The following is a 26,796-nucleotide window of genomic DNA, read 5'->3' as shown; positions in this document are numbered from 1 at the left end:
TGAATCCTTCCTTCCATTCTCCATCCCCTGGCCAGCTAAAGACATGCAATCGAAAACTCTCAAACCACCAGTCAAACATAAATGTATGTGCATATAAACACACACTCATACACATACAGACTTAAATACATCGATGAGAATGAGTTTTTCACATAACACCAATCTTTCCCTCTTACTCTAGCCAATGACGTTATTTTACTTTTAAATTTACTAATTTACTACCGGAGTAAACATTCTATCAATGTATATACTACAAAAACGTTCCACTATAATACAAAATATCTTTGCGTTATGGAATTCTTTTGAAAAGGATTACACAGACACAAACATAAAAGTAAATCTAAAATATTCATAAGTATACATGTCACAGAAAGAACATATACCAAAATATATACACTGAGATATCATAAAAAATAACAAAATCAAGTAATAAAAGCATTTCTTTACCTAGCTCTAGGTTTATAGTGCTTACTTGGTGCTATGGACTGAATATTTATGTCCCCCCAAAATTCACGTATCAAAATCCTAACCCCCAAGGTGATGGTATTAGGAGGTGGATTCTTTGAGAAGTGATTAGGTCATCAGGGTGGCTCCCTCATGAATGGGATTAGTGCCCTTGTAAAAGAGTCCCAAGAGAACCCTCATATTACTGCAGGTGGGATGCAAACTGGTGTAGCTACTATGGAAAACAGTATGGAGATTTCTCAAAAAACTAAAAATAGAAATACCATACGACCTAGCTATCCCACTACTGGGTATCTACCCAAAGAACTTGAAATCAACAATTTGAAGAAACTTATGCACCCCTATGTTCATCACAGCATTATTCACAATAGCCAAGACGTGGAAGCAACCCAAGTGTCCGTCAACTGATGATTGGATAAAGAAGATATGGTATATATATACAATGGAATACTACTCAGCCATAAAAAATGACAAAATCGTCCTATTCACAACAACATGGATGGATCTGGAGGGTATTACATTAAGCGAAATAAGCCAGCAGAGAAAGACAAACATTGTATCATTTCACTTATATGTGGAAGATAAACAAACACATGGACAAAGAGAACAGATTAGTAGTTACCAGGGGGAAGGGGGATGGGAGGTGGGCACAAAGGGTGGCAGGGCGCACCTATATGGTGACTGACAAATAACAATGTACAACTGAAATTTCACAAAGTTGTAAACTATCATAACCTCAAAAAAAAAAAACAAAAAAGAATCCCAAGAAAGCTCCCTTGCTTCCTTTCACTACGTCAAGATACAGCAAAGAGTCATCATCTGTGAACAAGGAAGTAGGTTCTCACCAGACAGTGAACCTGCCAGCCCCTTGATCTTGGACTTCCCAGACTCCACTACTGTCTGTTGTTTATAAGCTATCCAGCCTATTGTATTCCTGGTATAGCAGCCCAAACAGATTAAGACACTCAGCTCTTCAAAAATCACTTGTGTTTCTATATACTAACAACAAACTATCCAAAAAAGAAATTAAGAAAACAATCCCATTTATAATAGCTTCAAAAGAATAAAATACTTAGGAATAAATTTAACCAAAGAGGTGAGAAATTTATACACTGAAAACTGTAACACACTGTTGAAAGAACTTAAAGAAGACACAAATAAATGGAAAGATAGCACACGTTCGTGGATTAGAATAACTAATATTGTTAAAATGACCATACTACCTAAAGCAATCTATAGATTCAATTCAATACTTATCAAAAATCCAATGCATTTTTACAGAAATAGAAAAAACAGTCCTAAAATTTGCATGGAACTACAAAAGACCATGCATAGCTAAAGCAATCTTGAGCAAGAAGAGCAAAGCTGGAGGCATCACACTTCCTGATTTCAAACTATCTTACAAACTACAGAAATCAAAATAGTATGGTATTGGCCTAAAATTAGACATATAGATCAATGGAAGAGAATAGAGAGCCCAGAAATAAACCCGTGCATATATGGTCAACTAATTTTCAACAAAGGCATCAAGAATACAAAATGGGGAGAGATAGTCTCCTCAATAAATGGTGCTGGTAAAATTGATATCCTCATGCAAAAGAATGAAGCTGGACTCTTAACTTACACCATAAACAAAAATTGACCCAAAATGGATTAAAGGCTTCAGGATAAGACCTGAAACCATAAAACTCCTAGAAGAAAACATATGGGAAAAGCTCCTTGATATTGGTCTCAGCAATGATTTTTTTGGATACACTACCAAAAGCACAGGCAACAAAAGCAAAAATAAATAAGTGGGACTACATCAAACTAAAGAATTTCTGCAGGGGGGCCAGCCCTGTGGTATAGTGGTTAAGGTTGGCATGCTCTGCTTCAGTGGCCTGAGTTCACAGGTTCAGACTCCAGGTGTCAACCTACACCACTCATCAGCCATGCTATGGTGGTGACCCACATGCAAAATAGAGGAAGACTGGCACAGATGTTAGCTCAGGGCTAATCTTCCTCAAGGAAAAAAAAGAGGAAGATTGGCAACTGATGTTAGCTCAGGGAAAATCTTCTTAGCAAAAAATAAAAAATTTCTGTACAGCAAAGAAAAAAATTAAGAAAAGAGAAAATATTTGCAAACCATACATCCAAAATGGGTTAATATCCAAAATATATAAGGAACTCTTACAACTCAATAGCAAAAAAACAAATAATCCAATTTAAAAATGGGCAAAGGACCTGAATAGACATTTTCCCAAAGAAGATACACAAACAGCCAATAAGTAATATGAAAAGATGTTCAACATCACTAATCAGGGAAATGCAAATCAAAATCACAGTGAGATATTACCTCACACCTGTTAGGATGTCTATTATCAAAAAGACAACAGATAACAAATGTTGGCAAGGATGTGGAGAAAAGGGAGGCCTTGTACACTGTTGGCAGAAATATAAACTGGTACTACCATTATGAAAAACAGTATGGAGATTCCTCAAAAAATTGAAAATTGAATTACCATATGATCCAGCAGTTCCACTTCTGGGTATATACCCAAAGGAAACGAAATCACTCTCAAAAAAATATCTGCACTCCTATGTTCATTGCAGCACTATTCACAATCGCCAAGATATGGAAACACCCTAAGTGTTCATCAATAAATGAATGGATAAAGAAAAAAACAGAATATTATTCACCCATAAAAAAGAATGAAATCCTGCCATTTGCGACAACATGGATGAACCTGGAAGGCAGTATGCCATGTGGGATAAGCCAGACAGAGAAAGAGAAATGCTGTATGCTATCACTTATATGTGGAATCTAAAAAACAAAAAAGTTGAACTCATAGAAACAGAGGATAGAATGGTGGTTGCCGGGGGCTTGGGGGAAGATGTTGATTAAAGGGGATAAACTTTCAGTTGTAAGATGAATAAGTTCTGAGGATCTAATGTGCAGCATGGTGACTATAGTTACTACTTCTGTATTGTATACTTAAAATCTGCTAAGAGTGTAGATCTTAAGCATTCTCACCAAAAAAAAAAAAAAGTAACTATGTGAGGTGATAGATGTGTTAATTGACTTTATTGTAGTAATCATTTCACAAGGTATACGTATATCAAATCATCACATTTTGTACTTTAAATACATTACAATTTTATTTGTAATTTAAAATACAAATATTATTTGAGGAGAAAAAAACAAAAAGTAATGACAACAACAACAACAAAAAAGACACCCAGATCCTGTATGGAATTTGGCCAAAAGAAAAACTTTTTTCCTAACTAATAGAAGATTCAAGTACTCCAGGACCTGTTTTAGTTGGTGTGTTGGCCCTTGGCTTAATGTCTTAAGTCACTCAAGAAGGGCAGCATAACTGTGGACAGTGCCAGCTGTGGTGGGTCAGCACTATGAGAAAGTGCACTTCAGGTTTTGAATTGTTAGCAGTTTGCCATAGAATACCACTAATACACTACAGGAGGTGAACTAGACTGAAGAAAAAGATACACGCCGGAGTAAAAGTGAGCCTGCACCCTTTATCTACGTGGGACTGCAAGTGGTGATTTCAACACAGGTAGACACCACAACTCCTCACCAAAAGAGGCGCAGGTCTGAGGCGCTGCTGCCGAGCCTGTGTAGGGCTCTGGTGCACTGGAGGGTTTTGAAACCAGCTTTGGAATCTTCTTCTTCTGCAGGAGACAGCCTTATGAGTAACTGTCACTCAGACGGTGGGATCTGAGGAGAATCCAAGGCCTGCCTGCCCATCATTTCCCTCACAAACCTGCTCTGGTTCCTAAATTACCTCAGAATCCACTCCACTCAGTTGGAAGCTAATGAGTGTTTTGGAGAAGAGGCATTACCATCTGCTGTCCGCAACCACTGGGACCTGCAAGGCAGCGCGTGCTGTGGGACAGGCACTACCTAGACTAGTGAGAAGACAGTGAGGTTGAGGCCCCAACGTAAACTAGCCATGAGAAATCAGCAAGTCATTTAACCACTCTCAGGTTCCTCATCTGCAAAATAGGAATAACTGCTCTGCTCACCTGGCATTGCTCGGAGAGTCTAAGAAGTAAAATGCTGTATTTGAAAGCACTTTAAGAAAGAGGGAAAGGAGCAATGGGTAAAGGGAAGGGAAAGGGGGAAAGAGAAGGAAGAAAAGAGAAAAGAAAGAGGGGGAAAGAGGAAGAGGGAGGGATGAAAAAAGGGGAGAAGAAAAACAGGGAAATGGCGGAAATGGGTGGGGAGAAGCTGCGGGAAGGGACAGAGACCCGGGGATGAAAAAGGAGTCAAGGATGTAGGCTTGGGAACTTCAGTTCCTTTCCAGGCTTTCCACCCAAGCGGATGTCCTTGGGCAAAGCATTTAGCTGAGGTTCACTTTTCTTCTGGGAAATGAGGATAAAAATTCTGCCTTTTAATGTTATTATAAAGATTAGCCATTTGTCCATTCACAAACATTCATCCTTTCAACACATATTTATTGAGCACCATTCCAGGTGTTTGTCACGCATCAGTGAATAAAACAGACCAGAATCTGTGTCTTTGGGGAGCTCACATTTGGGTATGAACTGAAGTATTCAGCATGGTGCCTCAGGAGATGTCAGACTCAGGAGATGTCAGTTAACATTTTCATTGATATTAACAAACTGGAAGGTGTTACAAAATGCATAATAATACTACTAGCCCAAATTAATCAGATTAGCCAGATTTCATTCCTATGGAGAAATGGAACTTAGAAGAGGAAAACTTTGATGAGGAAGTGAAGAAAGTTCTGGTAAACCAGATGGCACCAGGGAGAGAGACAGAGGTGGAATGAACCCCTGTGTTCCTAGGATGGACAACCCTGCATCATCAGTAGAAGAAAACTGCTTTTCAAACAAAAACACCCACTGTGGACTGTTAAATGAAGACAAACAAACTACCACAATATTTAAGCTATTACACATATTTTTCAAAGCACCTCAGTTTATTCTAATGATCAGTCAGAATCGAGAACCACTGGACAAAATAATTCATATATGAATAATTGAGAATAACTTGGTTGCACAGTGTGAAGTATAAGTATAAATAATGTACACGAAAAATCACTACAAACTTCTTGTGGCTAGAACAGGAACTTTTGAGTTGCTGTACTAAGGGTAACGTATTTGTGCTGATCCACACTCTCCTTGTTCACTTGACGTACAGAAGGTGAGGGGGAGTGTGCAAGACGACAGAAGCAGAATGAAAGGATCCAGAATGTGCATTAAAGACGGCTCAGTGTTGGGGGTGAGGGGGACGCAGAGCCACTGAGACTCAAACGAGGAAAAGGCACACCCTGAACGCTATTCTTCAAGTAGAGGTTCAAAATACTTCTTTCTCATCTGGGCTTCCAAGAAATGGGTTTATCTGTTAATCTCCAAATTGGTGTATTTCTCCCATTTTTTATCGTATTTAAAAGCTATCTTTCAAAAAATACACTCTCAGCTTAAATTACTAAGAAGGCATATGGACAGAAAAGGTGTATATAGTAAGGCAAATATTTTAGTCAAATGTGAGTTACTTTTTGAGAAATGAAGGAAAAATAAATGAGAAAAATTATAATAATTATTCTTATAATAGCTATGTGACAGGCACTGTTAAGGTACGCATTAACCCATTTAACCTCTAAAGAGCCCTGTGAGAGACGTGCTGATTCTCAGTGTGCAGGTAAGGAACAGAGGCACCCAGAGTTGCCCAAGATCTTGCTGGTGTAAGAAGCAGAGCCAGGCTCTGAACCCAAGTGGGGAGGCTGACTACAGAGCTTGTACTCGTCACCTCCAAGATACAATATATAATTCCCAAATGTGTATAGTTACCGCTGGAACACAGACCCTCCCTCACAAACACACACTTCCAGGCATCTTGCCCTGGCCGCTCTGGCTCCCCAGCAGCAGCCCAGGATTCAGCCAGCAGGGCAGAAAAGAGGCAGTGCTCACTCTGATCACCCACAACATAACTCAGCCACGTACAGAGCAGGGAGAGGAGACTGTGCCTTAAAGAGCTTCCAAGGATTCATAATTTTAGAGGCCACCAATTGCAAAAGTCTTGCCTAGCAAAACTTTGTTGGTACAGTCTGACACTAGTGGGCATGTACTAAGTTGTCAATAAATTCTTGTTGATCAGGGCAACACACAGATCTCTAACCTCTTCAGCCACCAGACAATGCATTTATTTCCACGCTGTAATGTCTATGCTGCTCAGGGGACAAAGATGCTGTAAAGATGAGGCTGCTGATCCAAGTGAGTGTGGTTGCACAAAATACACAGCATGAAAGTCCACAAGGAAGAACAATCTCAATAATCGCTAGAACTCTTGTCCCCCTGGCCTAATTTTCAGACTCTGGGCTTCTGCTAATTTGCAGGGTTGCTTTATAAAGACAGAGTCAGTAAAACACTGTTGCTCCAGAGGGAAGCAGAGCCTAGGGCTGGGGACTGGGAGCCCTGAGTCTCAGTGCTGGTAACTAGCTCGGAGGGTCATTCATATTCTCTGTGTTTCAGGTTTTTTCATGATACATGCCCTGCCTTTTCTGGGGACTATTGTGAAATCCCCTGCGATAATAAAGGGAAATGTGCTTTCTGTATTTTAAGACTACAGGCCAGCCTAGTGAAAATGCCTTAGGTTCTAGAGCCCGACAGACCTAGGTTTAAATTTCAGCTCTGTCCTTCACTAGCTGTGTGATCACCAGCAAGTTACTTGCCCTCTCTGAACATAGTTTTCTCATCTATTATAAAGGGTTAATAGTAAGACCTATCTCTTAGGATGGTCAGATAACTAAATGATCTAATTATGCAAAGCATCTGGCACACATTCCTGCTAAATAAAAGGTGATTATTGTGCTTGTTTGCCAGCCATTATTTCTCAGGTTAGACTTACATAGACTGTAGACATCTTCAAGGCTTTGACAATGAATTTCTTTTTAATCCCTACAGCATCTAGCACAGAACCGAACTCACAGTAGCAGCAGCAGAAGGAGCAGTACTAGTAGCAGCAGAATGAGCCAGAGTAGCAACAGCTACAATCATTGCCAGAGCCGCAGGTAGCAGCAACAATAGTACAGTAGCCATAGCAGTAGGGCAGCAGGAATAGCAGCTACGATTGCAGTGCTCTCCCGGCCTGTCCTATCTTATACTATGGATCTTCTGTGCCCAAACCAAGAAGACAAAGTCTCCCATGCAAATAAGCACTGATTTATAGGCACTGGGTCAATAAGAAATTGAGCAAACCCTGCAAGTTAAGGAAGCTCAAATGCTGATGGGTGTTAAGTACAAGTTTCTTCACTCTAGCCCTGTAAGTTGTCACCCCCACTGGTATCAGATGCAGCATCTCTATGCCACTATTAAATGAGGAAGATACTAAAGAAAGAAGCTGGTGGGATTTTGAGAAGAGCAGTGAGCCTGACTCATTCAGTCCTTGAAGAGAAAGGAATTGGGCACTTGCGCTCTCAAACTTCAACCTAGGTTAGAGCTTTCTTCTCTGACCCTCAAAACCCCAACGTCTTAAGAGGCTAAAATCCTCCAGGTTCAAAGCCATTTTACAGGTGTCAGGGAAAGACTAGAAAGACCCAGATAACCAGCTGAAAGAGAGGCCCAAGTTGGTCCTGGATACTTGGGGGAAAGTGACAAGGAGGTTGGGAGAGTGACCAGAGTGAAGCCAAGAAAACAAACTTGAGACACTGAGTGGATTTCCCCATCCATCCCCACAAGCAAGGTTTTCTCTCAGCGGTGAAGAGTTCAACTATTGTCTGAGGAAGTAACCAAGAGCACAGATGCAGTGGATTTCCTCTTGTACTTCTTTTTTATGCATGGCTTCCCTCGGGGAACATGGGAGAGGAAGTTTATTTAATAATATATACGTGGGTATGTGTTTAAAAAGAAAACAATTACAAAGAGCCAAACATGGGCAAAGCTTGACCATGTGACTATGAACCACACGTAAAGAAACACTCTTCCAATAAGAGCAATTCCAAAGGGGAAAACACATTCTCTGATTAGCGAACGTATGTATGAAGATATTAGTACACCTATCCGAATACAGGCATGCAAGACTCAGCACAGCCAAAGAAACAGCACATCAAAATGACAACACACCATGAAATAAACATCCTAATGGAAGAACTCAAAGGAGTCAAAATAAGATGTATCAGGAAGACTCTCACTTACCACTACTGGATAGTGTTTTTATCTACTTGTGAATGAGGGAAAATAATCTGTCCTTTGAGAACAAACAAGTCAGAAGCCCCGTTTTCTGTACAGGCCTGATGAGCTCTCCATAAGCCAGCGAGTTCCTCTTTCCTCAGCAATAGGAAATCAGAGGTCACAAAGAAGGTTCCGTTTGGCTGAACCCCAAGGGGAGGAGCGATTTTGCTCAGAGCTCTCTGAACAGAGAGCCTGAGGGATAGAAAGCTTGGTTTTTCCTCTGCTCTGCAGGGGACACACATGGGCAGTGATCCTGGGAATGGTGCAGGAAGAAAGTATCCACAGAGAAAAATCTGTCATCTCTATCTCATCACCAGTCCCCCAAGGTCGGTCAGGGCTCACAGGTCTTGAAATTTCCCTTGGCCCATCCAGGAACAGATTTCCTGATTCTAGATTCCTAACTTTGCCAAGTTCAGTATTTGCCAACAATGGGTCTTAGCTAGTTAATGGAAAAATACAGAATCTGGTGGCATCAAATGGGTGTGTCCTAGCAAATATCCATCAAATGGCTGATGTTGAGAAAGGATGAATACAATAAGTACAAGGATCTGAGTTAACAGTTTTGAGTTCAGTCTAGTAACATGGCTATCTCACAGACAGTTCTTTCTTCATTGGGGGCAAAGACTCCCTCAACCCTTTGTGGTCCCAGAGGCAGCAGAAGCTCTAGACATGCTGGGGGTAGGTAATGGCAGGGCAGAGAGAACAGAGTAACTTAGCAGAAGGAGAAGCAAAACCAGGGGTGGGAAGAGGCAACACTATGCCCCAACCCAACACAAACACCCACTTGTTATTTGAACGATGAGATTTAGAGCTACTTAGTGGCTTGGCTTCAGTGGAGCACTCATCCTTGAAACAGACCTAATGGTAACCCATCAACATTCTACAAACTCTAAAGCACTATATAAACGTTATCTTTACTGTTATTACCAAGAAACATAGTACCAAGACTCAACCATTTGGAATTGATATTTTACTCTGTTTCTTGTTTTTAAGCTGTTAATGGTCTAAGTGGTTTCTTCACTGAACTTTAGAATACTAATTATTCATGTCAAATATTCCCCACAGAAATCAATCAATGAGGACGGCAGAGAAAAAAAACACACACACTTTTAAAAACTTGTCTTTCTCTTCGAGAAACATTATTTTCCATTACTAAAGAAAATACCACCCAGCTTGAAGTATTCATATTTGGTTGACATTACCAACATCCAAGGCTATCCAAGCAACCAGGAGTTGGTTTTTTAATCACAGCTGTATGACCTAGAGGGTTTTCAGAACAAAGGAAAACTATGCTCTAAATATTATTCCCACTTCCACCCATTACATACACAGAAAACACATTTCTGGCAATTTTAGGATAGGGGTTTTATCCTTTATTCCAGCCATCAAGCTTCAGAGATACAGAGTTCTAGCTTCAAAGGCTAAGGAATTGCACTAGGTGATTCAGTACCAGATTCAGGCAACGCAAGTATACTGGGAGTTCTGGCCACCCCTAAGATTTTCCACGCTGTGATGGGTAAAATCTGAGGGGAGAGGCTAGTGGAAGGGAGGCTGCCATCTAAGCGCTGGAAGCAATTCTACCTGCCCAGGTATAGGGACTTGAATTCCCTTTGGGGTGAGCAGAGCCTTTGTTTTGGAAAAAAAGTCCAAATGCATCCTTGGTTACACCTACCATTTTTTCTTGGAGAATAATGTGAAATAACCTAAATGTAGATGTTTCATATTAAAAATATAAGAATTCTGTTTGGTAGAGAAGATTTTCATTTTGGGTTGAGCTTGAGTGGTCTTTAGAGATATCTTTGTCCTTTTTTTCAGAGGGGAGCTATGGATTGAGGATAATGTGCCCCTAAAGGGAATGGAGAGTCTCAATACTTGGATAAGACAGAAACTTGGACAAAAAATAGGGACTGAGAAAGCCAAGCTTAGACCGGGGGAGAGGAACTTCATTCTCCTTCTGGGTCTTAGGGAAGTTCTGTTTATATTCTTATGAGGTGACATGCTCAGAGCATTCCAGGGTACGGTCAGCTGGCCTCTGCCACATAGAAGCATGCAGGAAACTAGGCAGGTGGTCACTAGAAAGGTCCCTGAAGGTAGCCTGGAGCCACTTACTTCGAAGTAAGCAACACTGCTGTGGACTGATTTGTGTCCACCCAAAAGTCATATGTTAAAGCCCTAAGCCTCATGTGACTCTATTTGGAGATAGGGCCTGTAAGGAGATAATTAAGGTTAAATGAAGTCTTGACAGGTGGGGCCCTGAACACACGGGATTAGTGTCCTTATAAGAAGAAACACCAAAGAGCTTGGTCTCTCTCTCTTTCTCTCTGCCACGTGAGCAAGAAGACAGTCATCTAGAAGTCAGGAAGAGAGCTCTCACCAGAAACTCTATTGGTCAGCGCCTTGATCTTGGACTTCCAGCCTCCAGAACTGTGAGAAAATAAATTTCTGTTGTTTAAGCAACCCTAGACTGGTATTTGTTATGGTAGCCTGAGCTGACCAACATACACACCTAGTAACTATTTCAGGATACTTTGTGTGTCGTGTTTTTGTTTCATTATTTCTTTACCTTAAGTAGTCCTGTTAAACCCGACAGTCTAGCAGATCTTTCAAGTATTTGAATGCTCCAGGCACTGTGCTAAGAAAGGGAAAACAATGACAAATAAGATAGACACAATCGCTACCCTTATGAGTAGTCTAGAGAGAAAGATAATTAAACAAATAGATAATTCATGGCAATTGTGACAAGTGCTATCCTGCACATATGAGAGCATACAGTAGTCTCTGCCATGCTGTGCAGGCTTAAGGGGAGAGCCTGTTTTCTGTGTGGCAAAGTATAATAAATAATAGGGCAAGACCAGTATGGTAGTGGGGGCAGCCACCACGTGAGGGAGATCAGAGATGCCCAGGCCACATGATGTGATGGACAGGCACCAGCATGGCACCTTGATGAGGAGAGTGGAACACTAGATTGAAAGCCTGCTGAGGGCAGCAACCATCTCTCTCTTATTTGCTGCAATACCCTCAACATCTAGCATCCCTTGGCTACACAGTAGACACTCAATATGTATTCGTTTTTGGATGGATGGGCACAAATGACAAAACTATAGAGAGAATCTCAGAAACGAATAGGAGATAATCTGAAGGGACTATAGTCCTATACTCTAGAATATAAAAACATAAAGTTGCTGTATTAAGAGTATGAAGAGAAAGTGACACTTACTACAATCCTCAGGGATATTCCAGTAACATTGGCTGAAGATGTTAGGGACCATGTCAGAAATCTCTGTAATATATACCTGTTGTTTTTGTCCAACAGCCATTTCCAAAAGTTCCAAGAGACCTCAAAGTTCCTTTGGGAAGGAGGATTCAAACTTCTTTTGGGAAACCACCCCCCATCATTCTCTAGTCATGTGGTTTCTATGGAATTGACTCAAACCCTAGCTACAAGGGAGTTCCTGGTTGGCTTAAAATAACAACATATCCCATCCCTGTGGCTACACTGATTAGTTCCAGAACGGCACAGAAACCAGTCAGAGCCAAGGAAATTTGTTTATTCTTCCTCTGGAATTGGTAGTGGGAGGATACGAAAACATAGAGTGAGCTGGTAAAGCTGACACCCAGATGAAGAAAGCTTAGAGACAGATCCTGGTGATAATATTTGAGCCCTGCACCAAACCCTACCGGAAGCTCAGCCTGCCTGTGGACTTCATGTGAACCAACACACTCCCATCTTACTTAAGGCACTTTGGGCTTTCTAGAACTTGCAATCTAGAGAATCCTGATGGACACATGCCCTGCTCTCCCTGTCCTCACTCTTTTCTGGACTGAAGCAGGCTGAGTCACAGGAGCAGTGAGTCTCCCCACCTTAAGCCTCTCCGCAAGGGCTGCTGGGATTTCTCTGGCAGGTCTCCACAGTCATCCTGCCAGCAGCAAAGGTCCTGGGAGAGCTCCCTTTGCCCTTATGATTAAGGGCTCCAGCTTACAACCTGCCCTCCCTGCATCTGTTTCCTATGGCAGGAAGTCAAAATGCCCAATACAAGATAGATGGGGAAGTCCCTGGGCTTGAAGCGCAGAGCTATTGATGCAATAGCAGATTTCAGCTGTCTGCCTTTCTGTCTCCACCTTGTCAGTATCACAGCCACTCAAAACCAAGAAGAGGGCTTGGTGGGATGACAGAGATAGGGAGTACAGCCCCTAAAGGAAGAAGGGCAGTTTGGACTCTTCGCACACTGCCCTGCAGCACGAGATTAAGTGGTCACGCCCCTTTCCTTCGATTCTCCATCACAGGTCTCCAGCACACAGCCACACCCTATGATTGTAGGATGCTATGGATGGAATTGTGTCCCCCAAAATTCGTATGTTGAAGCCCTAACCCCCAATTTGACTGTATTTGGAAATAGGGCCTATAAGGAGGTAATAAACGTTGAGTGAGGTCATCAGGGTGGTCCTAATCTGATGGGACTAGTGTCCTCACAAAAGAGGGAGAGACACCAGAGCTCGTTCTCTCCCAACACTCAGGCACTAAGGAAAAGCCATGTGAGGATGCAGTGAGAAAGTACCTGTCTGCAAGCCAGGAAGAGAGTTCTCACCAGAAACCAAATCAGCCAGAACGTTGATCTTAGACTTCTAGCCTCCAGAATGGTGAGAAAATACATTTGTGTTGTTTAAGCCACCTAGTCTATGTATTTTGTGACATCAGCCTGAACAGACTAATAAACAGGAGGTTACAGTACCTAAAGCCAATGGGAGCAAGCTGTGTGCAAGGTTGTCCAAAAAGCTAATGCAATCTTACCCTGCATTGAGAAAAGAATAATATACTAATGATGGACACGTTTTACTCTACCATATATAAAGAAAGACAGTCAGAGCCCAGTCAGATGATGAGTCGCCACGGAAGTTGCTGGCTTGGATAAGAGGAGGTAGTGCTTTTCAAATAGCAGAGGGGTGTCATATTGAAGAGCGAGCTAGCCTTGTTCTGGATGCCTCAAAAACTAGAAGGTCAATGAAAAGGAAAAAGGCAAAGCTGGTTTCAGCTTAAAATTAGAAAGTTCTAACAAACTGTTACCCAAAAATTGAAAGGGCTGCCTCATTGGGTCATTGAGCATCTTGCTACTGAAGATAGACAAGAAGAAGTTAAATAAGTGTCTCTCAGAAATATCAAGCAAGTGATTCTCACTGTGAAGCATAAGGTTGAACTATAAAACCTTTATTTCTTCTTCCAACTGTGTGATCTTATGAATCTACAACTAATAGCATGGTAATTAAGAACTAGACCACTGGTTTCAAATCCCAGCTCTGTCACTTACAAACTGTGTGACTGTTAACTTCACACAAGTAACTGTGTGTCAAGTTACTTCCTCATCTGTAAAAGTAGGGCACTAAGAGTATCTTCTTCATCCTGGAGTGGTTAAATGAGTTAATATATGGAAAGAACCCAGAACAGCACCCAACCCATGGTAAGCCCCCAATGTTAATAACAGATGAATGACAACTTTGTGCCCTGACCCATTATAACTAAAATAGGATACAAAAATATTCTCATGGTCCTGGTCCTCAAGGCTAATATATGAAAGCAGGAGCAAATAACGATAGCTACCAATTTTTTAGTTCCTACTACAAATTGAACACTTTATATACATCAAATCTAATCTTCCAGCAACCAGAAAAATAGGGATAACCATTCCCCTTTAATATGATGGAGCCAAAAATGATAAGATTACGTAATTTTCAACTATTTACAAGGTGATAGCAGGATTCAAATCCACCTTCATCAGGCTCCAAAGGGTAGGCTCTTTCCATTCTAGCAGCCATCTCAAAACTAGTCTGTTCCTTTCAATTACCCGATTTCATCCTTGCCACATTCTGTGAGCTAAATAGAGTGGACGGTATGGTGTGAGAGTTGAATATATAGAATATATGTGTCTGGAGTAACACAACCTGGAGTCAAATGGTGCCTCTGTCATTTACTAGCTGTATGACATTCAGTAACTTACTTAACTCAGATTTCAGCTCCTTCATTATAAAATGAAGTCGATGATAATAGTACCCATCCACAGAAAGTACCTGGCACAACGCTAATCGTAATGAGGTGTTAGCCACTATTATCACTCCCATTGATGGGTAAGAAACTGAGGCAAATCAGCCAAAGAACTTAGACTATAAATCAGGTTTCTTGTTCCTCAACCATTTTTCCACTAGGTCATATAGTTGTACTGATATGATGTGTTAGTGTTTCTCTTCTAAAACGAAAAACTACACATCATACTTCCACAAATTTAAATATTCCTAACACTGAGCTCTTAGTAAAATGATTATATTTCTGCCACCTCTGCAAAGCTCAAATATCCAGTATGTTTTAATGCTAACGATTCGCTGTTTAACCATAACAAATTGAGCCCCTGACCATCCCTCTTCTGTCCATCACTCCTGCATCACTCAGGAAAAGAAGGTACCCTCTGGTCGGTGTCCCAGCCGCAGATGCCACAGGCAGGAACACTGCCAGGCCTCAGCCTTCGCACTTTCTGCTCTGCTACAAATCTGGGTGTGTGGCTGTTACAGAAATGCTGCTTGCCTCACATCTGGCTTCCATTTTCTTTACCAAATGGTCATGTTTTCACTCTTTGACCCTCTCAATGTCCCCTGCTGGACTTCTGAACAAAGCCACCATGGGCAAGCATTTCCTCCTGGTGAAACTCCATGCCAGCCCAATCCTAATTATTGTTTTCTCCTTATCATAGTCCCTGATGGTGACAAAGTAACACTCACTCCCCTCTCCTATTCTGGAGACCAGAATAACAGTCCTGGAATTAAAATTTAAAACTTTTTTTTAAAAAAAGGCAATTGGAGATTGACAGTGCCTATTCTCCTCTCTCTCTCTTTCACTCTCAAATCAGGCCTCTGACCCACACTATCGCACGGATCTTGGGGTTTCTACCAGTCTGAGGATCCCAATTCCATGCCAAATATCACAAAAAGGGCTGCTGCCATGGGACAGCTGCTGAGCTGAGACTAAATGGTATTTGGAGCACTTACGGCCCAGAGGGTGTCACCTCCAAGATGTTCAGGGCTCCATCTCTCCCCCCAGCCTGCCCATTAAGCTGAGGAGCAGGCGTGCAGCATAATCACCCCTGCCTCTCCCAGATCTCTGAGGGGAGCCCCCTCCTCAGGGTGGAGCGTCTGTCATATGGCTACCAGGCATCTGGTTTTAAGCAGATTTTTGTTGAGAGAGGAGATGGTGCCAGTATTGTAGTTTCCCTTCCCTGTGGACATTCATCAGAGTAAATGACAAGAGTAGATTAGCCCATCAAGGATCTGAGTCCCACTTGGCTAAAATGGATTATTTGGATCCAGGGTCTTGAACTTCACCTACGAGGAATCTCTTCCAGTGTTCCAGTGCAGGGGGGGCTTGAGTTGTTTTTGAGTTTACACACTTGTCCGATTGCCCCCCCCCACACACAGCTACACACACATTTTGCAACCTATGGTTGGTTTCATTTTTTTCCTTATAATTTTTCCATGTCCTTGTTAGTGATGTGGAAACATTCTGTAGTTCAAACTCGGGTTGGTGAATGTTAAGGCTAAATCAGCAGAAGCCTAGGCAATACTCAGGTTAAAAAGGCCATCTTCTCCCTCAGCATCAGAAAATGCCAGAACTGGAAGTTTGAGAAGGCAGTGTGACTGGGGACAGATCCAAAAGCAAAAACCAAAAGCCAGAAAAAAAGTGACATTATCCAATGATATGAAGAAAGAAAGAGGAGAAAGAAGGAATAGAGTGGGGCAAAGAGACTGGTAAGAGGTGGAAGGGGGAGGAAGAAATGAACACTTATTAAACATCTACTGTGTACCAAAACTTTACAAGATGATTCCATTTTTATGGAATGTTTAATACCCACAAGGACCCTGTAGGAGAGATGGCACCCCATTTTCACAGAGAAGTAGCTTGCCTGACGTTGTTTAATGGCTAGTAAGTTTAACATAGTACCTAAATCCAAGTTTGTCAGAATCCAAAACCCCATGCTTTTAAATACATCAATCTGTCTCTCAAGTCTAATCACTGTTCATGCTCAACTACTAAAAAATGACTAAAGATGGATACATGAACTGTTAACAATAGAGGAAGCTGGGTGAAGGGTAAATAGGAACTCTCCGTACTACCTTTGCAACTCTTCCATAACTCTAAATTTATTTCAAATAGAGTTTTTAAAAATGAATGTAACTGCATTTCACAGGGCACATGTAACCCAGACAAAGAGCTGGTGATACTGTGGATTAAGAGCCCAGTGACTCAAGGATCAATAAACAGGCTTCCTATGATTTACGCACTGTCCTTTTGACCTCAGATGCTAATCAGCCCAAATGTTGCTTCTTACTAAAATGAAGTAATTACTTTAAAAATTGCTGTCAAGCTGAAGATACTTCCCAGCTAAATCTATTAATGTTGTCAATTTAAATATAGTATTAGAAACTGCAGTTACCTACAATGCCACATGCTTATAATGATTACACCTCACCTCTTTGGAATATATGCCCAGGAATCCCATTCACACTATAAGCGGCTAATATAGTAAAATACTTCAAGCTTTTGATGATAATGCCTACTACCATTCAAATGATTGGTAACTCTTTTATAGTTATAAAATGATAACTTATCTTAGTTATCACTTAGTTATAAATGATGCCTTTAGTTATAAAAGTTCCATGTGTTGACCTGGCATCATCTTTTTGATCCTGCAGAGGACACAACCAGGCAAAATAGAGTGACAGCCATCTAACTGCTTCTACTTTTCCTGCTACCATTTTTCTGTGTTTCTAAAGAGATGTTTTAGAATTCTGCCTTTTTGAGGGGGATGTTATCCTTTCACCCTCCTTGTGGTAGTCCTGGGTCTCAGCCTTGATATCCTATCTTGACCAAGGGGTAAGCATGTAAACAATCTACATCTGACTCTCTCCCCCAGAAAATGGAATGTTGGGTGTGGGAGGAACAGATGGAAGGTAAGAGAGCTGAGTCATTCTGAGGGCAGCTGAAGAGACTTTCCATGAGCTCCTCCTACTGACATCCCTGGAGCTACCATGACTTCTGTACTTATTTTCTGTATTTCAGATCTTATTTTCTCTTATTGTGTGAGTTACACAAATATATTCAACAAATTTCTTTTTCTTTCTTTCTTTTAATAATAGTTTCTATTATTGCAAGTATGTTGCAATTGAAGAAAGTATTTTAATTTGTGTTTATTCTTACCACAGGGAAAGTCAATTTTTTCGTCCTTGATAATAAGAGCACTCTAGTATAAATGATCTCTGAAAGCTTGCCCAAAAATATTCCATAGGAAATTGCTATTTTTAAAAAAAAGCTTGCCTTAAAGAGCTATTAATGCCATGATCTAGCTCTCTGTCTAAATGAAGATCTAACGATATAGAATATGAATACTTGTGCAGTATTTCCTATTACTGAAATGAGTTAAAGTAGAAAGAAAGCAGCTCTGAACCCTAATTTAAAGTAGCTCATTTAAATTAGAAGGGACTTGGTGCTTTAGCCAAGAACCCCCAAATATCAGTGGCTTAGAACATTAAAAGTTTCCTTGTTCACATCACAGTCTGATGAGGGTCATTAGAGGGACTCTGCTCCACAAAGTTACTCAGGGCTCAGGTTCCTCCATCTTGTAACTCTGATCTCCTTTAAGTCTTTGAATCTCTCCATTCATCAGACAAAGGGAGAAGAGAGTGGGGCTTGCCTGTGGGAGATTTTCATGGGTCAGGCCTTGAAGAAGAGGATATTGCTTTCACTCATATTCTGTCGACCAAACTCAGGCAAGGCCACACCTAGCTGCAAGAGAGGCTGAGAAATGAGGTCTAGTTTTGTGCCCAGGCAGAAAAGAACACAGATATTAGTGAGTTCCAGTGGGCATTGCCATCAGCAGAAAATTTCTTGACTTGAAAGAAAGAAAAGAAATCTAAGATCAATTTCTTTAGTATAATTATCTCTACCTAAATACAAAGATTGCCCTACTTGAATTATCTACACACAGATATGTTTACAAAAATACTTCATTTTACAATGACACAAGAAAAGCTACCTCTGCTAGACTCACCCAATCTTCCTCCTCCATTTCCATTGTCAGGGGGTTCCTCCATACCAAAACCAAATCCAAGTGTTCCTTATGTGATTAACCACTCTGTGACTCATCCTTCCCTGCCACCATCAAATTAATAAGAGCCTTGTTCTCAGTCTTGTGTCCTTCCTTGGGCTTCTCATGGGCCATGGGAAGGGTTGTTATCACCCCAGGGGGGTCGTCTGCCCGCCCCAAGACACGCCAATAGTCAAGAGGTAATGTGGGAGGAGAGAAAGTGTTTTTTATTACAGCTTGCTAGCAAGAGGGAAGATGGCTGACTAATGTCCGAAAGAACCATCTTACAGAACAAAGACTACAGGCCAGTTATATAAGGGGCTCGTCTCCAGATGGGGACAGACATCTAGTTTCACTTCCTGATAGTCTTTTGTTTTACTGGATATGCATCAGAGACCAGAACAACACCCTATACCCTGATCTTTCAGTTGTCATTGATGATGGTTATCAGCATAGACTCTCTGCCCAGGGGTCACCACATTCCTAGAGAACTCAAAAGAACAAAGTTATCATCTTAAAGCAGCTGAGAGGGGCCATAAAATATACAGAGCATGTCTGGGCTAGTTAATCAGAGGTCATTCAAAGTTACAATATGGTTTCTTTTCTACAATATGGCTTTTTTTGTGTCAAGCTTGTGTTGAGCTGGTAGCAGGGTGAACATCCTCAGTGTCCCAGGGAAGAGCGGCAAAGAAGAGCAGTTCTCTTTTGTAATCTAAACACCCCAAGAGTGTAGAGTACTGTCGCCAGAGGCACACAATGTTCCTCACCCAAATAAGGCCATTGGCTCTGGTCATCTCTAAGATTGCAGGTCTGGGATATCCCTAGAAAGGCCCCAGGATCTGAGTGCCTCACTCCTGGCACACTCTGTCCCGAAGAACAAAGCCCCTCAATTCCCCTGTTTCCTAATGATTATCTGTAGCACAATGGCTTGGAAAGGGAGGAGGGGGAGACAGAGAGAGGGCTGGCCCAGCCAGCCGGCCTGCTTTGGAGGCAGCCAGCGGGCTGGGCTGGCAGGCCGCTCAGAGCCTTCTGCTTTCCACCAGGGGTTTCACTGACCAGATCAGAGCGACACTGGAGAAGGCAGCAGCTGTGGCAGGAGACAACTCCTCCAACCCCTTCTTAGTTAATGAACTGGAAGGATCCAGAGGGAGCCAGGGAAGAATGGCTCCCCTGGGGCGTGCAGGGAGGCCTCTTCTTCCATGAATTTTCCATTTTTAATTAGGCTTGATGGTTTGGTCAGGGTGAGACATTTTAGATAAAATATCATACTGAACAGGGATGGCCAAGGCTTAATTCATCAAATCCCGCAGGATCTCAGACCCAATACTTCCCCTGACAGGGCCTCCTGACTTGTTTGGAAGGAATGAAGAGGAAAGGAATCAGGTATTTTTAAAGTCTGTTTTGTATTTCACAAGAAACACATGATAATCACTAAAAATTGAAATATTTCTGAAATACATAACAGAGAAAGAAAATGTGCCCTGTAAACCTACCTTCCCAGAGGATAACAATTCAGTTAACTTTTTAAATTAGATATACAAATAAACCTGTGTGTGTTATTTGTACATATATATAGATATTTAAGACAAAGGTGTGATCATATTATACTCTCTTTTGCTACTTGCTTTTTTCCAGTTACTGTGGTTGCTTGTAGATCTATCTCATTCAGTTTAATAGAGGAAATGTACCATTTTAAGGTTATGCTTTTATTTAAGCAATCTTTTATTGGCAAGTATTATTGCATACTTTTCAGAGTGTTTTGGTAGAATAAATTCCTGACAGGGGTTTCTAGACCTATTTATATTAGAATACATAGATAGAGAATATAGATGTACATATTCTATTTTAAAAAACATTGCCAAATTGTAATCTTTTTTTTTCATTATAAATATGCTTCCAAAATTTAGGGCAAGTTATGTGAATGATTTGGCCATGAAATAAAGCCACCAGAGAAGTTCCTGCTTAGACAAGTTAACTGTTTTCAAAATTTAGGTGTGTGGCTATGGAAATAGTTGGGATGACCATAAGTGAAGAATCCACCCAAAATAAACAAGCCATGAACAGACAAATCATTTGCACAATTTCACATTCAATTTCTGATCCTAGAAATTATTCACAATTGTAAAATATTAACTTCTTCTAAAGAAAAAAATCCTGCCTCTCCATATTTCTGTAAGAAATTCAGTCCTAGGTAGTTTGGAAACTAGAAATGGAACAGGATCTAGAAGGAAAGGGGCTAATATCCAGGGCCACAGTCCTCTTGGCATGAAGGAGTGGGAGTGAGGAAGGTACCCAGCCTCACAAACACTCCTCTTATGCAGATGCTAGATGTCCCTGCCTGTGGACTGGACCTAGGTGTCAACAGTGCCTCTGTCCTTGCATGTAACATTCAGAGAAGAGAAACCAAGAGAGCCAGCCTCAAACTCTTGCAACTTGCAGCCACAATTTTGCAACTCACACGAAATTCAGCTCTTTTTGCCTCCCCAACTTCCCTCACTCCATAAGCAACGAGGCAAGTCTGTATCCTCACTTTCCTAACACACTGTTGAGCTCCATTCCCCAGTACACACTAGTCTGGATCCAATCCCAAATTGGCGGGTCTGACTAGCAGAGGTTGGCATGGCAGCTTTTGATATCACTGGAGCCAAGTGTCAACACGGAAGAAGAAACGGGTGTGTCCATTCTCATCCAAGCATGTTTCAGTCTTTGTGGACCATAAGAAGTGCCAGCTGGTATTTGAATGAGAGGGAAGCAGAATAAAGTAATATGTTTTAGGGACATGTTTGAAAAATAACAATGTGAATTCATGTGATCTTAAATATTTACTTCTATTCACAAGCTAAATTTTTTTAAGTGTGGTTCAAAAGTAATGACTACTGATTGTAGTAAAGCTCTGTGTAAACTGAAGATAATAGAACAAAAAATCAAAGAGAAGGAGAAGGAAAGGAAACTTCCGAGAGTGGATAGACTGGTTCTGAATAAGATGATTTGGGTCATTGATTCCTTTCTTCATTTTCAAATTAGAAATATGATACAAAGAATTAAGCGGCTTCTTGGAGTTGATGTAAGAATTATATGAGAAAGCTGATAATCATAGTTTGTTACGATAGTTAGGTTTAATATGGGGATTAATAAAGAGAAGGGCATTTTGAATGACATCAGCAGAGATTAATATTAGCATAAAAAGGCTAATATAATAGTTTATGTATCTAAACACACACCTTACAAATAATTCTATTTTAAAAAAAGGAAAGAGAAAGACAAAGTAATGTTTTGCCACTATGCTTTTTTAATGTAGAATTATTATTTTTAATGCAGAGTCAGATTAGATAAACTGCCTCCCTAACAGGAAAGCATGTGGGCGCGAGTGTACATGAGCATGTGTGTGTGAATACACACATACATACATCCTACTGCTGTATTTCACTTCAAATCAGTCTATTCAAGTGTATTATCTTATAGAATATCTATAACAAACTTTACTAAGGAAACCTAAGCTCACTAGCATCAGTCTTAATTTTTTTAATTAAACCATAACAACAAAAATGGGCTTTGGGATCATGTAGAACCGTGTTCAAATCCTGGCTCCACTGTTCACATTTCAGGAGACTTGAGAGAAATAAGTGACCACTCTAAGACATGGTTTCCTCCGCTGGAAATTGGACAGTCACTCCCCACAGGGTTGTAACGTGAATTAGTGAGATGAGGACACCTAGCATGCACCAGAAACATCCTGGGCATTCAACAAATTCTCCCTTCTCTTTAATTCAAACATAAGTGATTTATGCAAAAATGCTTCCTAAGCTATAGATGGTACTGTTATTAGTAAACAAATGACTACAGTGAATAATGTCAAAAAGCATAATTTTAAGTTTTTTGGCAAATATTTGTCTTATGAGACCATTTCTCTGAGCTAAGTACACAGCTACTTTGCCTTAAACACTATAATTGGCATTAACCAACCAAAAGACTTTAGAGGGAAGGAGCTTTGATATCCTAACTACAATCTTTCAAGCCAGTGACCAAAAAGCAATGCCAAACCTAAAATGGACTGTAAACAGGATTCTTAAAGGACAGTATATTGTTTATTGAAGAGACACAAATATCTCAAGAGTTTGTTTTTAAATTGCTCATAAGCCATAGATAGCACAACAAAGGGAACCACCTGACACGACACCCGAATACAAATTGTTAAACTAACTCTTTCTCTTTTCCCCATTTTGCTACCCGAAAACGAAGGCTTGAAAGTACAGGCCCCTAATCAATGCTGATTCCCAACTCTAATGTTTAGATTTGCCAGTATTCCTAAATGTGGAAAACTTCAAATGTAGGGAAGAAAATCCAGGAGCAGCAGTAAATCATGAGTAGATTAAATACTGGAATCTGAGTAAGATTGAATTAACTTTAAAGAAAGGCCAGAAGCAACAAGAACTCGCATGAGGTCCCTCCTTGCGGGATCCTGCGTGTGCTTGCGGTTCCAGCTTGCTCCTGCTCTCCTGCACTTTGGATTTTTACAGCCATCTTCCCTTCCCTGCCTGCTCTGCGTCATCAGCTCCACATCAGATGTGAAGGCGACAGCCTTCCAGAGACTGCCTGACCAGCTCCCAGAATTACATAGGGTCACATCCCTATAACAAATTCCTTCGTGTGTCTGTGTATGAGTGTTAGTGTGTCCGTATGTATATATATATACACATATGTACATATGCATATTTATCAAGAGATTTGTTACCGGGATGTGACCTTATATTGTGGGAAGTGGGGATGTATATATGTATATATTTCTCTGATGGAACCCTGACTGATACAACACCCAAAATAGATTGGTACTTCTCTTTCCTTTCTTTTCTCAAGATATCTCAAATCTCTTTGCTCTCTGCAGCATAGGGAGGGAAAAGGCAAAAATAATTTTAAAATACCTCTTTCTCTCCTTCAGGTTATTAGGTCATAATTAGAGGCCCTTATCATGGTGACATTATAGGATGAAGTATACCCAAAAGCAATTTTCCATGTCTTTCCTGTTACCAGAAACTCAATTTGATTCAGATGTCAGAGGCCTATTTGCCTCCTGGGAGGCTAGGCCCTCCTCAGCCCCAGGGAATACATCTTGACTAGCCCAAGCCAATCAGGGTAATTTATTTTCCTTGCCAATGATTGAGTTAGGAATGGGCATGTGACATAATTCTAGCCAGTAAGATGGTCGGAGAAGTCTGTTGGAAGCAAAAAGCCTTTAGGAAATTTTTCCCCCTCCTTCTTAAAAAGTCACACGAATAAGAGATGGCCTGCTTTCCGGTCTTTAGATGTTGTGTGAGGAGATGGTATCTGGAGCTGCTGTATCCCTATGGTGGGCAGGATAATGACCCCAAAGATGTCTACATCCTAATCTTCAGAACCTATAAATAAGTTAGGTTCCATGGCAATGGGGAATTAAGGTAGCAGATGGAGTTAAGGTTGCTAATCAACTGACCATAAGATAGAGAGATTATTCTGGTTTATCCAGGTGGGCCCAACTGTGATGTAATGTAATCACAAATATAATCACAAGAGTCCTTAAAAATGAAAGGGTGAGGCAGGTGAGGTGAGTCAGAGGGAGATGTGACTATGGAAGAAAGGCACGGAGAGATGCAACATTGCTGGCTTTGAAGATAGAGGAAGGGGGCTACGAACCAAGAAATGTGGGCAGCCTCTAGTTCCTGGGAAGACAGGGAAATGGATTCTCTAGCACAGACTCCAGAAGGGAACCAACCCTCCTGACATCTTAGTTAGCCAAGTGAGGTTCACGTGGGACATCTGACCTACAGAACTGTAAGATAATAGTTGTGTTGTTTTCAGCCACTAAATTTGTTTCAGCAGCAATAAGAAACTAATACAGCCCTCTTTGACTATGATGCTGATATACCTGAATTCAAGACATCAGTGGCAGGAGTAGAGAGTAGGAGAGATCTGGCTTCTCCCTGGAGTCTTAGTTGACCAAACTCAGGATGTTCAAAATAGTTACTAAAGCAAATGGAGACCACATTATCATCCCAGTGTAATGCTCCCACTAAACTCTGCACTTGTGGATTGCTGTGTCCAGTTCTGAGCATCATGTTTGAAGAGGAACACTTGCAGCTAGAGTGCTCATATGATATCACAGGAACAGCTAAGAGTGCTGAGGATGCTTACCATGGAGGAGACTTGAAGGAAGGTGGTCACATCTGCAAAACTTATGAGGCTGTCATGTGTAAGTGGGACTGTGTTCTCCATGGGACAGATTAGAGCCCATGGGTAGAAATAGAGGAACTGAGTTTCATTGCAATATATGGAAGAGTTTTTATCATTCAGAGATGACCTTTGTTGGAGGGTGCTGCCTTTGAAGGTAGAGCACTTAATGTCACTGGAAGACATTCCTGGATAGTGTGGGTCTCAATTCTCTTCTAAAAGCCCTTCTAAATCTAAGGCTATACAGGTATTGATTTATTTTTTTAAATGAGAGCTTTAGAGAGTAACACAGTGCCTGCCATATGGTAGGCACTCAATAAATATTTGTTGAATGATTGAGTGAGGTGGGCTTGGAGGCATAAGTCACAGACTGCAAAATTCATCTACTTCACAGCTTGCCTATGTTGGTGATGCTTTGATAAGCATTTCTGGCCTTTAGCAACAGGTCTGAAAACACTATTGGCCCAATTATCACTAATAAGCTCTTAGTATCCAGGCAATACAATTGGTTCCTCTCACTCTAGTCTTTCCACAACTCGCAGAGAGTGGCAGAATTTATTTTGTTACTCCTCAGGTGGTTTCAAACCAGCGGTCGTGTCATTTCTAGCTATCCATCATTTTGTGCAATCCTCCAGTGAATACAAAACAATGACTTGCTTAACAAGTAGTATTTGGTGGTGATGAGGTTGAATAGTAGCTTTGTATTTGCCCCAGTGTTAGGACCCTTTTCAAGACGGCCATCTGCACTAAACCAAGTGACAATGCTGATTTCTTGGCTGGCCCAGTCTCTGTGCTTGTTTTTCCCTTTAGTTTATCTGAAATCCAAGGCTCGTCTGACTCAGAATCAAAATAAGTGGTTACTTACTACAAAGGCTTTGGGGGTGGGGTGCATTGGTTGGTTGGTCGGTTGGGTTTTGTTGTTGTTATTGTTGTCATGGGTCCAGGCATTACCCTTAATTTCCTTAGATTAAGTACGATATTGCCCTTTCCTATTTCTTTTTTTAAAAGCAGATAGCTCTAGTTCAGAGTGGAGGTGAGGAGGTCATACACTGAGTGCTTTCCCAGGCCTGGAGGGACAGGGGCATCAAAGCTCTGAGCACTGGAAGGGGGAAAATGGAAAAGACTGGACAGTAGGAGAACAAAGATACACTGCACTCCTCAGAACCACAGGGAGCTCAGGCATCTCCTGTGGGGTCACAGCTTGCTGAGAAACACTTCTGATGAACAAATTCTAGAGACTCAGGGAGTGAACTCTCCTATGCTGTCTGCTTCCCTCATAGTGGTGGGTCTTGGTCCTGGAGCCATTTCTTATAGGGTGATTCTGTTCCCCTGATTGGATCAAGAATAGGCATAAAGTTTAAGCTGGACCAATCAAAGTCCACTTACCAATATTTGACTTGAAATAGTGAAGAAGGAAAAAGGAAAGGACAGAAAGACAGACTGGCTTCGTCTCTTGGGATGCCTCATCCAGTTTCCACGCATGTAGCCTTGGGAGTTGTGAGCTGTCCTCTTGTACTCGCCATGTAGATCAAAGGGGCAGAGGAAAAAGGCCTATAGAATGGATGAAGCAGCCATGCCAAGGGGCAGCAAAGAAAGCGTTAGATTGCTGTGCCATACCTGATTCTATGTCCGTCAGAGACCTGGCTTCATTCTTGCTCAGAACTACTCGAGTAACCCCTGTTATCTTACAAGTTATTTTTTCCTCAGCTAATTTTAATTGAAGTCTGTTACTTCCTGCCAAAGAATCACAGGAGAACACACCTGTGGTAGCTTTTTAACATGTCAATTCAGCTAAACTGAACTACGTTTCCCAGAA

At 41.2% G+C, this 26,796-nt stretch overlaps 1 protein-coding gene across 3 annotated transcripts in view; it reads right to left on the bottom strand.

Moving 5' to 3' along the window:
- AKAP6 (A-kinase anchoring protein 6) overlaps nt 1-26,796 on the bottom strand; it is a 503,988-nt gene that overhangs the window by 458,006 nt on the left and 19,186 nt on the right. For 2 of the 3 annotated variants that reach the window (XM_070587721.1, XM_070587757.1), the window contains exon 1: nt 8,623-8,780. The exons of the other annotated variant lie outside the window; for it this stretch is intronic. The gene's annotated coding sequence lies outside the window, so the exon portion shown is untranslated. Of the gene's footprint in view, nt 1-8,622; nt 8,781-26,796 lie in introns of those variants that run through there. 3 annotated transcript variants of the gene reach the window in all.

This window comes from Equus przewalskii, chromosome 1, assembly GCF_037783145.1.
Source record: "Equus przewalskii isolate Varuska chromosome 1, EquPr2, whole genome shotgun sequence".
NCBI classification, from domain to species: Eukaryota; Metazoa; Chordata; class Mammalia; order Perissodactyla; family Equidae; genus Equus; species Equus przewalskii.
Note: the sequence above shows the minus strand (reverse complement) of the source record. Positions and strands in the feature narration are given on the sequence as shown.